The sequence below is a fragment of the Dermacentor albipictus genome, chromosome 6 (assembly GCF_038994185.2).
Source record: "Dermacentor albipictus isolate Rhodes 1998 colony chromosome 6, USDA_Dalb.pri_finalv2, whole genome shotgun sequence".
In the NCBI taxonomy this organism is placed as follows: domain Eukaryota; kingdom Metazoa; phylum Arthropoda; class Arachnida; order Ixodida; family Ixodidae; genus Dermacentor; species Dermacentor albipictus.
Genome location: NC_091826.1, coordinates 117,237,531 through 117,251,451, shown reverse-complemented (window position 1 = coordinate 117,251,451; position 13,921 = coordinate 117,237,531). Strand labels below are relative to the sequence as shown.

The following is a 13,921-nucleotide window of genomic DNA, read 5'->3' as shown; positions in this document are numbered from 1 at the left end:
AGTTATTGCCGGCCGCTTGAGCAAGCGGCCTAAAAGGGTCAAAAGCACGTTTAGAGATTATTGTCTTTCTGTCATCTGTGTGGCAATGACGCCCCGACAGGTTTAGTTTAGCCTGTTTTTGTGGGCGCAGGTTCATCCCATAAAAGTTAGTTTCGTCATTCACAGTATTGCTACTGTGTCCTATACCGCCACTGCTACGTGACGGTAAGACAGGTGAGACACTCAGCAAAACAAAAAGCTGTGGCGCAACCCACAGCCACGTTTCAAAGTGGCAGCTCGTGGCATCCACCCATCCCATATCCTCGCACGGCTGCGTTGCTTTTGCTTACCAGTGTGCACGCAAAATGTCTGCTGACGCATCCAGATGGCACCAAGACGGTACCAAAAACAAATGAAAGCACGTTGTCATTTGCGTTTGTACGGTGCTTGTGTACTGCATTTGAGAACAATGTATTACGAGTAGCGCAAAATAAAGCTCTGAATCTCGCACATACCTTTAGGTTTGCGGCAGTAACTTTAGTTGGTGGAATGTCTAGATGGATTATGACATGAAGATCGATATAACCTCCACCGCTTTCATCGGCTCCTAAGTTGATTCGCGTTGCAGAGGAGATCAAAGAAGGCAGTTGGGAGAAGAAGAGGCTCATACATGACAATGCCGGCTTCTGTAAGGAACGAAGAAAACGTAAGTAAACAAAATTTTTCTCATGGGTTTACCAAGCAGTTTTCGCCATAAACTCATAAGCTTCATCCACTGCACGCTTATCACACATTACAGTTTTATCTGCGACAACTGCTGAGGACCAAGTAGTTCCGAGCTGTTGGTGTGCCTAGCGAAAAAAAATGCAGACAAAAAATGCAGACATAATAGTTTCTGTAAGGCGACAAACAGAATCCGACAATCTGTAGCTCGACCCAATTGTGCTGGTTGTAAATGCATAAATTTTGCGACAGCGCGCGCAATAAAAAGTTGAGGATACTGTCAGATATAGAAATGACGACGTAGGGATTCAGGCAGCAACTATCTATAGGACGAATTTATGTGCCCTTGTCTAGATATCAAACTGGGTAGCGGCCAGAGTGGTAAATACCGTGAAATTTGGTGCATTGATCGAATCAGTGATGCGCTGGCCCATGTTTTATACGCTCAAATTCAAAAGGAAGATTCTGTGCGAGCATAGAAAAGAAGATACACGTTGACAGTTTGGGCCCGAAAAAGCGGTAAGATACGGGATGGCTACGGATATACATACGCCTGCAGTGTAAAAAATATTAAAGGGCAATATATTCGCTGTGACAGAAAACAAGAGCAGGTTTCATGCAATACGAAAACTGAAATGTTTGTTTGACGTGCCCAAGAACAAAACTTATGTATGAATGAATAAGTGAACTAACAGAAACTAAGTAAAACACAACATAATGTAAGTAGAAATAGCCGAAAATATACGCAAGTGAAAATTATTCCACATAACACGCAAAACAAAATTGAGAGTAATTATAGAAAGAACAGTTCATATTAAAGAAACAGATGACATATCAGAAGGACGGAAGAATAAGGAATAAGAACAGCGTGAAGGGAGCGCGGCGAATGCACTGAGACATGGCAATCAGTAATTTTGATTACGTATTGAATGTAGCGACACACAAGCAAGGAGCAGAATGAAACCAACCAGAGTTTTGAAAAAGCGCAGAAAAGATAAATATAAAGACGGTAATATTAGTTACATAAACATGCAGGCTGGTCGCAAGCAGGATAAATCTCTCGAAATTTAAAGGCAGCTGAATGACCAAGTCAATCCCTTGTGCGCGTTGACCGAAACGCATCTACGAGAGTTGAAGTAGCCGCCTAGTATTGGCAATTTTATCTGTGATGGGTGCGACAGAATGATCGTATCAAGAAAAGGCCGAGGTGCAGGCATGCTAATAAGGCGAAGTATGAGGTAGCAGAGGGCAAAAAATACAGCCAAGGAGCCGCTATAAATTAGACACACATGGGAAGAAGAAAGATGTGCTTGAAGTAATTTACCTGTGGAGAGCTAGCTATAGCCGCAAGGAAATAAGGGAATAATTAATTATGAAGTATTATTTGAGTTATTATTCAGTAATTTTTAGTAATTGATCAATTATTTGAATTATTATTCAATTAATCAATAGACTAATTAATTCTGTAACGGATTATTTATTACTTTTTGACTAATTATTTGGCTGATTGATTGATTGATTTTATTAGGTGCGATAATAATGGGTTCAGGAAATCGGGCCAGGTGATATAGTGAGGGGTGTTAATGCGGACATGGAGGTTTTTGGCGAATTTACTGGTTACAGCGGTTCTAACGTGCTTTATCATCACTATGAACGCAACGTTATAGTAGTAGTAAAAGGGAGAATAAGTGTCATAGACAGAAAACACGGCTACATGGAAACACGCAGCCAGCCATGACTAAGCCTTATGGTGAATTCCACTGGTCAAACTGGAGCACGTTTTCTTGCTCCATGGCAAAACAAAAAATGTTGGGCGTTTGAGTTTACCACTGATGGATTGTGGATTGTGGCTTCGCGACGGAGCGCTCGTCGCTGATCCGAAGAGTGGAGACGGATTTCACCGGCACTCCCACGACACGTTGGTGTCGCTTCCGGAGTGGTCGGGTGGCTTGGCTGTTTTCAGCTCTTGTTAAGGCGCTGTTTGGTAAGCAAAATGTTTCCAACGGACCAATCAGAGAGGGGCAACGTTTTACAATGTGACTTAACCCCTTAACGTACATGGGACGCACGTTTCCCCGAATTTGAAACACACCTAAACGCACATGTTTTGCCCCTACAAGCCTATTGAGTACCGTTTACGGAACTAGTCAGTTTCCGTTAGCGAAATATTTTCTTTCGGTTGACAACTCTATGGCAAAACACTGACGAAACGTTGGTGGGGCGGCGCAACAATGGGGTGCCTTGCCGTCGACGAATTAAGTACACGTTTTGCAGATTTTTCTAATCAATGAACGATATAACGTGCGGAATATAAAGTGCAGTGATACAGGGTCCCTAACAAACCAACAATATTGAATTTAAACGAGTAGAAAATACTTTTTTTAAGAAGAAAGTGGCACTGAAACATTTGCCTCCCAGTGTAGCGTGACGGAATGCTGGATGCCAATTGGCAGCGCTCGCTTGGGGTTGATACCTTGGTGTTCTAATAGCTGCTTGAAATGAATAAGTTTGTATAGTCTGTACCTTTATGTGTGGCCTGTGTAATTTATATAAAAGCCTTCATGTTACTCAATTATGACAGGAAAACAACGCAAGCTCCTCGTATCGGAAGAACGGATTATATAACATTTTGTTTGATGACAACGACAATGAGCCTGCTTTACAGCTTGACACAAAACATTCTGACAACGTTGGTGTAGAACTTGATAAGAACATCTAGAGAAGCCAGTATATTAAAAGACATCGAAAAAGGGAAAGAGAGAGTGTGCCAGCCAAAAATCTCGCAATTACTGCTCCCAAAAACTACGTATGAAGTCAGTAATAGGGTCACCGAACGGAAGAAGACGTACAACACAGCGAAGCACAGCTCATTCCAGCTTGAAACGCAGGGAAAGAAAGTGCACTTTGCAGTGCAAACAAAACTTTTTTCTGTATTGATGAAGTTAGACAGCTCTGTAAATATGCTTGTAAAACAAAGAATACGGTATGTTGGGCAAAACGGGAACGTCTTCATAGCATCGGCAGAAGAAACCAAGGCTTGCCTACTTGAGGTTCTTTAGCGCACGGAAAGGGACGAGAGGCAGCGGCAAGACGCGGACACATAGCGCTGTGTCCGCGTCTTGTCTTGCCATTGTCCCTCGTCCCTTACCGTGCGCTAAAAAACCACAGTTGTGGAATGCCAACACGCCCTAACCTACGCTCTTGTCTACTTGTCAACCTTCTTACGAGCTATAATGCCCTGTCAGTTCAAAGGTAACTTACAAAGTGGACTGAAAGCCAAAAATAATGCAGTACGGTCGAGTGTTCTTTGAATTCCTTGACATTGGAGTAAACATTGTCTACAACACGTACATCAAACTGCAGACAAAGGAGCCTACTGTGCCCACTCTGACATCGCTGCAGTTCTGCCAAGCAGTCACAGAGGTTCATACAGAATTTTTTTAGCTGAGAGCGGAGCCCGAGTCTTGAGAAGATATACAAATGCATAAAAATGTGTGCAAGGCAAGGAGCTCCCACGCACCAAATTACGAAAGCGCGCACTCAAAATAGGTACACTGTTTGTTTCAACACAAGAACCGCGTATTTACCAGCTGCAACATTTGCAATGTTCACTTATGCTTCCCTACCGCAAGGAACTGCTTCGTGGAGATTTACGGTGGAAGCAGCTAAGAAGCCCACATAAACGTTCGACTTCATTGAAGTGCATACGGACACATATATCCCATAATATAGCACACAAGCTATCAGAAATTTGTTTTTGAAAAGTGCATCATTACTGTTTCGAAAGCCAAAGTAAAAATAATTGATACATTGATAATTCCCCGGCTCGTTGGCCCAGGAATTATCTGTGGTACCTGAGGTAAGGTACCTGCGGGAGTTAATAACAGGCAGCAGAAATTTTTACTGCATCTTCTCGAAAGAAACAGCTTCGCAAGAAAGTGAGCTGTCATTCTTGGAATCACAAAATCAGTTTTTTTTTCTGAATCATTGCAGGGATAATAAGTTAAGACGCAAAGGGCATTTACCCAAAGCCTTCTGCAGGAATTTTATGTCCGTCCGTATTGATTTCGCGAACGCTATGGTGAAAGCCTGCGCTGGAGGTGTATTCCTTCAGTTTTTAAGCATTCTTCTATGAAACCTAACCACTCTAGAAAGCGAACGGAAACCGCGGGTGTCATAGGAAAATCAATGCGCCAACTACTACGATCCTGCATTCCAAAAGCTCACCTGCTGTTCAGACATAGTACAAATTATGAGAGACATGCTACTGCTTGGTTTTTCTTCGGCAAAACAAATATTGCTGTCAGAAATTATTCAAATCGTTCGTTAGTGCTCCCACCATAGAACTACTAGTTTACTCGCATTGTGTCAATTATTATTATTATTATTATTATTATTATTATTATTATTAATTTTATTATACTTTTACTGTGTACTCTCTTCGTGTACACATTTTATGCTCTTAAAGTTTGTATTCGCAAAATTATTATTCTGTATATGTGCGCGCATGTGGATGTTTGTATGTGTGTGTGAATTTGCATTGTTCTTTCTGTGTATTGTTACACCGAGTGCGCGAACACGAAGAACCTCGAGGTTGTCCCTGGTCACTTTAATAAGCACAATTGATTGATTGATTGATTGATTGATTGATTGATTGATTGATTGATTGATTGATTGATTGATTGATTGATTGATTACATTCTAAGAGGCCCGGTAGCATACTTGTCCCTTATTTTACATCCATCTTCAACAGTTGCCGAAAGTGTAGCAGGTTTCTTAGCGCTTGGGTGGTAGCATGCACAGGTAGTTCCCGTACACGAATCGAGTGTTGGTGGAAGTCCAGTTGCTAAATACAGCTCTACATCTATCCTATTCGCTGCGTCAAAAGTGCTTCCCTGCTCTCTGCGAGTGCTATAGAAGAACATTTTAATGAATGAGAAGCATGGCTTCGTAGCGGACAGCTCCCGAACAACGAACTTGTTCACATTTATGACATCTGCTTCTAGTGTGGCACATAACAGGGACCATTAGACACATTTTGCCATGACCTAAGCAAAGCGTCTTATGTATTTTGCCATGATCTCCTAATTACAGAGTTTACGCAAATGGACATACCTTCATTCATCACTGCCCTAGTATCAAATTACCTAAGCACTAAAACGTGCCGCAACGGCATTATTACAAGGAGCTCAGTTCGCTACGAGGTCACTAGTGAAGTTCCATAGGGATCTGTTCGTGGCCCTTTTTCTCCTACTGGTAATAAACGAACCAATTCGGCACTCTCCATCCTCCGATCTGCTGACCACTCTAAGCTATTTAAAGCAGTCAACAGTGTTCAGGAGTGCATCGGCCTCTAAAAAAACGTTTTTTTTTTCATTCTGAAACGGAGGCAGAACCAATTAGGTACCCTTAAACGCCTCCAAAACTGTGGTATTAGGTTATACCCGGAAAACACACCATGCGCGATTTCCATGCACCCTTCTGAACGCTGTACCCCCCAAGGTCGATGAAATGAAAGGTCTTGGTGTGCAGTCAGACAAAACGCTAAGTTTCCTCTTCCATGCTAAATATACGAAACAACGTGACATTCGCATTCTTAGTATTGTTTGTCCTACATCGCAGAGTTTGCCCTCTCCTGTTTCCCTTCTGAAGTTATATTCTAACGTGTGCTTCCACTGCTACAGTATGCATCTGTAGTTTCGGCCGGAACGCGTACATCCAATTCTGACCTAACTGAACGCATCTAAACAACGTATCTCTGTATTCAAGCCCCGTTTTTGCGACCATACACTTATACACTTATACCTCAACTACACTTATACCATACACTTATACCTCAACTCACGCCCCTAAAATCAAGACCTATTAAATCATATCTTTGGTTCCTCTATAAAGTTGTCCATGGCATTATGCATTCCCAAAGCTTCTTAACCATATGCAATTTTCCGCGCTCCAGAAGTAAAGCAGGCACCATTCTGCATTCTCTGCCCGGCATTCTTGATATATACTCTCCTACTGCTGGACACTAAAAAACATATATTAAACATTCTGCATGTATCGACACACGTCATAGTTCATTTGCTGTGTTTAGTATACATGCCGATAATCATGTTGTATCATTAGCTCCCTCTTCTTTTTCTCCTATTTCTTTCTCTATCTTGCATTGTTCTGTCTGCCGCGGACGTCTTGTTTGTACATTTATCTCATGGAATAATTCCTAAGTAGACCAGTACAAAGACTAGCTGTTTTTGGGCACTATAGAAGCGTTTCATTGATAAGTAGATTTATTTTTTTATTTATTTGCTTTTTATTTTACACTACTGCAGACTCTCTTCAGTCCGAGCAGGATTGGGCAGATACAATGCTATAAAAGAAAAAAACATTGAATATAAGCATAGAACAGTTTACAGCCTTTGGAGTGCCCCTTCTGATAACGCGCGTGCCAATCGTTACTGGAAAGTTCCGGGCTCGCAGCGTTAAAGAAAGGAAACGCATCAAGGCAGATAATTATTGTTGTGTGGCAGAAGGGGCACGCCAAAGGGTGGAAACTGTTTTTAGAGTGTATTTGTACGATACTGTTCGAGCTCTATGCCATTATTGCAACAAGTGTCGGCGCAAGACACAGGGGATATGTAGGGAGACAAATCAATTGGTAAAAAATCATGATACATGAAATACAAAAGCTTCAACTATGATTCGGCCCGCCTAGACTGCAGGGACTCGAGGCCAAAAAAACTAATCATTTCTGTGACACTGTCAGTTCTGTTGTACCTATTACAAATGAATCCTGCTGGGATCCTGCGTATTTTCTCAAGCTTGGCAATATTCTGTTTCATATGCGGGTCCCACAAACTTGATGCATACTCTAAGCTGGGCCTAACAATAATTTTATAAGCCGTCAGCTTAACTTGGAGTAGCACGTTGCAAAGCTTGCATCGGATGGCTCGTAGGTCTCAGAGTGCGGTACTATATATGTCATTTATGTGGTCGTTCCAACTTAGCGTTCGCATGCTTGTTACTCCCAAGTACTTGATTGCCGGTACTTCCCTTATTGGTGTGTTTTCTATATACTAAGGGTGCGTCATGGAAGTAGTCTTGTTACATATACGCAGTACACCGCGTTTATTAATTTTTAGAACCATCCCCTATTCTTTACACCAATTGGCAACACTAGTTAAATTATCATAAAGTCGAGTTTGGTCGGCGGGTGATCAAACCAATGTGTACAAGACACAGTCATCTGCAAAGAGTTAGATTTTTATATGCTGGTCTACAACGTTAGCAATATCATTAACATAAATAAGAAAAGGATAGGTCCCAGAACGGAGTCCTGGAGCACGCCTGATGTGACTGGGAGAAGTTCTGTAACGCCGTTATCAACTTGGACATACTGAAAACGATTGTCAAGATAAGGCTTAATAAAATTAACAAGTTGGCTATTGATTGCGATGTTACTAAGTTTTTGAAAAAGTTTACTGTGGGGTACTTTATCGAACGCCTTGGCGAAATTCAGGAAGATTGCGTCAACCTGGTCCCTATTGTTGATTGCAAGAAAAATATAGTGGCAAGTCCTTGTTGGTTGTGTAACTGTAGATAGTCTGTACCGAAATCCATGCTGCGCATCTGATAAAAGCTCGTTATTTTGTAAAAGCAAGATAATATGTTTGTAGCCCAGATGCTCTAAAAGTTTACATGTTGAAATACGGGATATTGGACTGCAGTTTGACGGATTTGAATTATCATTTGACTTAAAAACAGGTTTAACGCGAGCGATTTTCCAGTCAGATGGAAGTACACACTGGGATAGTCAGGCTTTAAATATCACACACAAGTAGCGGGATACCCGTTCTGCATAACGGAGAGGAAACGCTGCGGGTATGTTATTAGTACTGCTTGCTTTTTTGAGATCAAGGTTCACTCGCAAGCTTAATAATCCTTCTTGAGAGACATGCAGATTGTTCATGATGTAGTCAGCCCTCTCTTGTTCCGGGGCGAAATCGTAACCACTCTGCGCAAGAACTTATTGACAATACCTATTACATTCATAGGCCACCTTTCTTGCATCCGTAACATAGGAGCCGTTAACAACCAGTGATATGCAATTAGGTTGGCCATCACTTAGAAATCCCCATATTTACTAGGCGCGTCCTTTAAATATTTCGTTCTTGTAACAAAGAAAGAAGAGTCCTTCGCTTGCTTCATGTTGTTTTTCAATTCGGCACGGAGGACAGATATGCCGGAAACCGGCTGCTGGGGCAACCGCCTTAGTCGCTTTAGTTTTCTTTTAACATGAATTATATGTCCAGTGATCCAAGGGTTATTCTTTTTCCCATTAACCTTGTCCGGCACAAAACGATCTAAACAGTGCAAACATATAGACTTGAACCTGGACCACAATACATTTACATTATCACCAGCACCGAAACAGTCGAAATTAATTGCTAAATAGTCCAAGATACTCGTATCATCTGCTCGGTTGCAGTTTTTCACAAAAATAGGGTACTTATTTGCTTCCGCTATTTTTTTTAATTGAATGGTCGCAAACACGAGTTAATGGTCAGAGATTTCGCCCATAATAGTGACGTTGGAACACTATATTGTAGAGTTTAAAATAATAGGTTGAGAATGTGGCTTGGTGTAGCAGTAAATCTAGTAAGTGCATTAACAGTCTCGTTCACATCACATAAAAAGCTAGTAATTATTATTCATTCGGAGTTTTACCAAATAGTTCTGCGAAAACCCGCAAGGTGAAGATTAAAATTATTAGGAGTGTTTGTTACGACCGCCAGTAGCTATCATAATGGCCAATCAATCAATATCAATGTTAGGCAGGTTGAAGTCCCCTCCCAAAATGAATTTGGCTTGATCACCCCTGAAGCGCTGTACATAGTCGCAAAGCTCCTCAAGAAAAGCAATATCAGCATTCAGAGGCCGATACACCACACCATTATCATCATCGTCATCAGCCTGGTTACGCCCACTGCAGGGCAAAGGCCTCTCCCATACTTCTCCAACTACCCCGGTCATGTACTAATTGTGGCCATGTCGTCCCTGCAAACTTCTTAATCTCATCCACCTACCTAACTTTCTGCCACCCCCTGCTATGCTTCCCTTCCCTTGGAATACAGTCCGTAACCCTTAATGACCATCGGTTATCTTCCCTCCCCATCACATGTCCTGCCCATGCGCATTTCTTTTTCTTGATTTCAACTAAGATGTCATTCACACGAGCTTGTTCCCTCACCCAATCTGCTCTTTTCTTAACCCTTGAAGTTACACGCATCATTCTTCTTTCCATAGCTCGTTGCGTCGTTCTAAATTTAAGTAGAACCCTTTTCGTAAGGCTCCAGGTTTCTGCCCCGTACGTGAGTATTGAGTACACCGCACCAATAAAGAGCCTATTACCGAGAAATTCGGCCTTGCAGAACAAACTTTCATGGCCCGGTATGCCTGGCAGTGGGGACGGTTTTATGTGTTCTTCAACCATAATCGCGATTCTAGCGCCACGAGTCTGTCGATCACATCTAAACATTGAGTACGGCGGTGTCACAATTTCACTGTTCTTGACGTCAGCATGTAACCAAGTCTCGGTAATCAATGCTATATCAGGATCGAGGTCAAAAAGGGCGATTTCAATATCGGTAACCTTGTTGACAATACTTTGGGCATTAAAGGATACAAGCCGTAATAGAACAACTGTTCGGGTTTGTCAGTTAGGTGCGTTGGCGCCTGTGCGCCTAGTGGCTACTCGACTTTCCATCTGGACGGCTGAATCAACCAGGACACTCGAAGTGGCATCATTGTCTGTTTCCTAAGAAAACTAGCCACCTTACAACTCTGATTTTCGACCTCGTCCCACACGTACACTTCCTTGTTGAATATCAACTTATCATGGCAAAGGTATACTTTCCTTTCCTGCTTTTTGTCCTGGACCGTAGCCCAGAGCAACTTTCTTATCCTCTGGATTCGAACGCAGTAATCCTCAGATAGGGACATTTTCGTGCCTTTCAATTTTTTGGCGTTTTCGACAACCTGTGCTTTTCAGTTAAAATCAAACAGCCTTAATATCACCGGTCGTGTTTTCTTGACTGCTTTTTTTCCAAAACAATGATCCTCTCAATACTACTCACTTCGAGCCCCAAAGCTTGTTCGAAGGTTTCGCCCATACCTGTCTGCTTTAGCGAACTGTCTCTTTCGGATTCAGGTTCATCTACACCAAAGATAATCAGATTGTTACACCGGCTATAATTCTCAAGGTCGTCCACTTTCCACCGTAGCGTTGCAATTTCCCCCTGAAGATGGCGCACAGTACGCTCACATTCCTCAGTCCTTTCAGCTGGCAGCGCAAACACTTCCATTTTCTTTTCAATTGCAGCTGGTCTGTTACTTAAGCTTATTACTTTAGCTTTGAGCTCGCATGACGAGTCCATTTCATTTTGCAAAATTGCTGCTAGTTGATCACCTACTGATGGGCCGGGGTTCATTTTGACATCGCCACTTAGAAGTAGAACAAAAAGCAAAACGAGTCAGAACATCCCGCAATCCACTCAAACAACACGCCTGGGCAAGGCAACGCGACCAGGCACAAACAGTCACTACGAAACGTAGTGACTGTTTTATTATTATTATTATTATTATTATTATTATTATTATTATTATTATTATTATTATTATTATTATTATTATGTGTATGCATCCTAGGCGTTGCGTCAGTCCAATTTACCGGGCTTTCCGATGAGCTAAGTCTGAAGAAGCGAAGTCGCTCACCGCTTTTGGATCAAATAACGACCTCGAAGATGCTTGAGTGCTGGCTTCGGCCGTCAATGAGCACGCAATTTCACCTCCACTGAATCGATGGCCCTCGGCGCCGTTGTCCAGTGGCCACCTTGGTAAGCCCACTGATCTGGCGTCTTCGGGTTCTGCATCCGGATAATACTTCAAACACTGGGCTGCACAGTTAAGTTGAGATCAGGACGGACAAAAGGAAAACATATAAACATAAATATCACAAAGCTCGAACGCCAATTCCCAAGTTAGGGTTCGCAAGTTATCTGTTTAGAAACAAGAAAAGGTAACACAAGCTAGCCTAACTACCACAGAAAGGCCCTGCGGAAAAGGACTCCAAGAAGAAAGCGCCAACAACAAACCGAAATTAGAAACGTCGAGAAGTACTCAGCCCAAAGGAGGAACCCTGCAGCATAAAGGTAAGACCGCAGGCAGGCTGGCGAGCGTTCCTTCCTGTGCAAGCACGGAAAACCCGATGCGACTGGGCGCGTGGTCCTCGTGCAGCAGGGACGGCTCAGAATTTCCTCCAAAAATGGCACACACCCACTACGAGGGCTAATTCAAATATCAGACGGTATTACGAGAAGAAAAACAAATATAAATGTAAATGAAAAGCGTAAATCAAATAAAACAATGCGATATACACGTCAACCATGAAGAAGTAACAGAAGAAATGAAAACAAATATAAAAAGCTGGAAGGTGATTCAACGTCCAGTTGAAGTCGATGAAAAACGAAGCCTTCCTCGGCGAGTTGGGAAGGGAGAGTAGAGTGTGTATATCGTGTGCTTTATTGCGGGGCCCTCGTTGCAGCGACGACGTTTGATCGACGTCAGTTAGAGTTTGTATCGACTGAAGTAGCAGAAGCTTGATGTGGGTGAGTTGGTTACGCATACTTGATGAAATGAACGCTACGAAGACGCGGACGAAAGAACACAGAACGCCTTGTCTGTCGTACATGTGTTCTTTCGTCCGCGTCTTCGTAGCGCTCATTTCACCAAGTTGTATCGAATGCCAACTTTTTGTAATCATTTATCACCATCACAATCATCATCATCATCATCATCATCATCATCACCGTTATCATTATCGGTTTTATAATCAACATCTTCAGCGTGCCTCTCTGAACAACGCCTAATTCATTACTATCATTCAAAATCATCGGTTCTGTCAAGTATTTAATGTGAACTATACTCAGAAAGGACGCACGAAAGCTATAAAGCGTTTCGAAGCGCAAGTGCCCCATAAGGAAAACAACACTACTCTGGTCAGATCACATGGACTGAGAAGGCCTCGCGCAGAGAGTGACCAAACAAATTCGTCCGCTCTCCATTAAGTTCGATTATCTCCAACCTGGCTCCACCGCCGAGCCGACTGAGCGCAGCGTTTACAATGCGTCCACTTCACCGTTTTTCTGCATCCAAACGCACAGCGCGTCATTGGGGCGCTCGTACAGGTAGCGCATTCACCGTTGATAGCAGGGCAGCACGACGACGTCGACAACGGTAACGACGCCAATGGGTTTTCAGGCTCCGTTTAATTTCTATCGCAAAAAAAAAAGCTATGGGCTCTTAGGTCTCCTTACGTGGATGAATGCGAAAGCATGGCGACACCTTCCCGATGACAACTCGTTTTACGAAACGAAATGGTATAGTTTTCACATTGCCTTGTATCATTTCTCGCATCACGCGCCTCGGCCTCGTTCGCATACTTGCGCGGACGTCCAATGGAGCTGCGCGAAGCTACTGACCGAGAAGCCGGAAACGAAGGTTCGTCTATCTAAATGCACGACAAAACTCACCGAAATCACCGCACCGACTGGCAGTGAACCAGAGCCGTCAGTGCCTTCGCAGAGGGCGGGACAGAGTCGGAACGCTGGCATGATGAGCGGCATCGCAGCCAGCTCTAGAAGACGAAGACGAATGCGCGAGCAGTGACATGCCCGCGTTTCTTTGACCACTTGACTTTTTGTATCACCTGCAACAACGCCAACAAGGGCTGCAGAAAATAGCGCCTCTTGGTCTGCACAATAATATTCTCTCTCTCTCTACGCCACCGGATTTCCCGCATCATGAGCCATATACCATTTCCGCATTAATAATATCATCATCAGCAGCAGCAGCATGGCTACGCCTACTGCAGGGCAAAGGCGTCTCCCATACTTCTCCAACTACCACGGTCACAACTACCATGTGATTACCTCGCGTTTGTTACCTCTCCCAATCTGCTCTTCACCTATCCCTTAACGTTACACCCATTATTATTCTTTCCATAGCTCGTTGCGTCGTCCTCAATTTAAGCAGAACCCTTTTCGTAAGCCTCCAGGTTTCTGCCCCGTACGTGAGTACTGGTAGGACGCAGCTGTTATACACTTTTCTCTTGAAGGATAATGGTAACCTGCTGTTTATGATTTGAGAATGCCTGCCAAACGCATCC

The 13,921-nt window shown here is 43.0% G+C and overlaps 1 protein-coding gene across 9 annotated transcripts in view; it reads right to left on the bottom strand.

Moving 5' to 3' along the window:
* The window catches only part of LOC135916263 (uncharacterized), a 303,600-nt gene extending 290,182 nt beyond the window's left edge, over positions 1-13,418 (bottom strand). For 8 of the 9 annotated variants that reach the window (XM_070520999.1, XM_070521000.1, XM_070521001.1 and 5 more), the window contains exons 1-3: positions 11,850-11,951; positions 11,470-11,651; positions 495-665 (exon numbers count right to left, since the gene is read on the bottom strand). The gene's annotated coding sequence lies outside the window, so the exon portion shown is untranslated. Of the gene's footprint in view, positions 1-494; positions 666-11,469; positions 11,652-11,849; positions 11,952-13,286 lie in introns of those variants that run through there. The other variant, XM_070520992.1, reaches the window with a different exon arrangement.
* Positions 13,419-13,921: the final 503 nt, after the last annotated feature.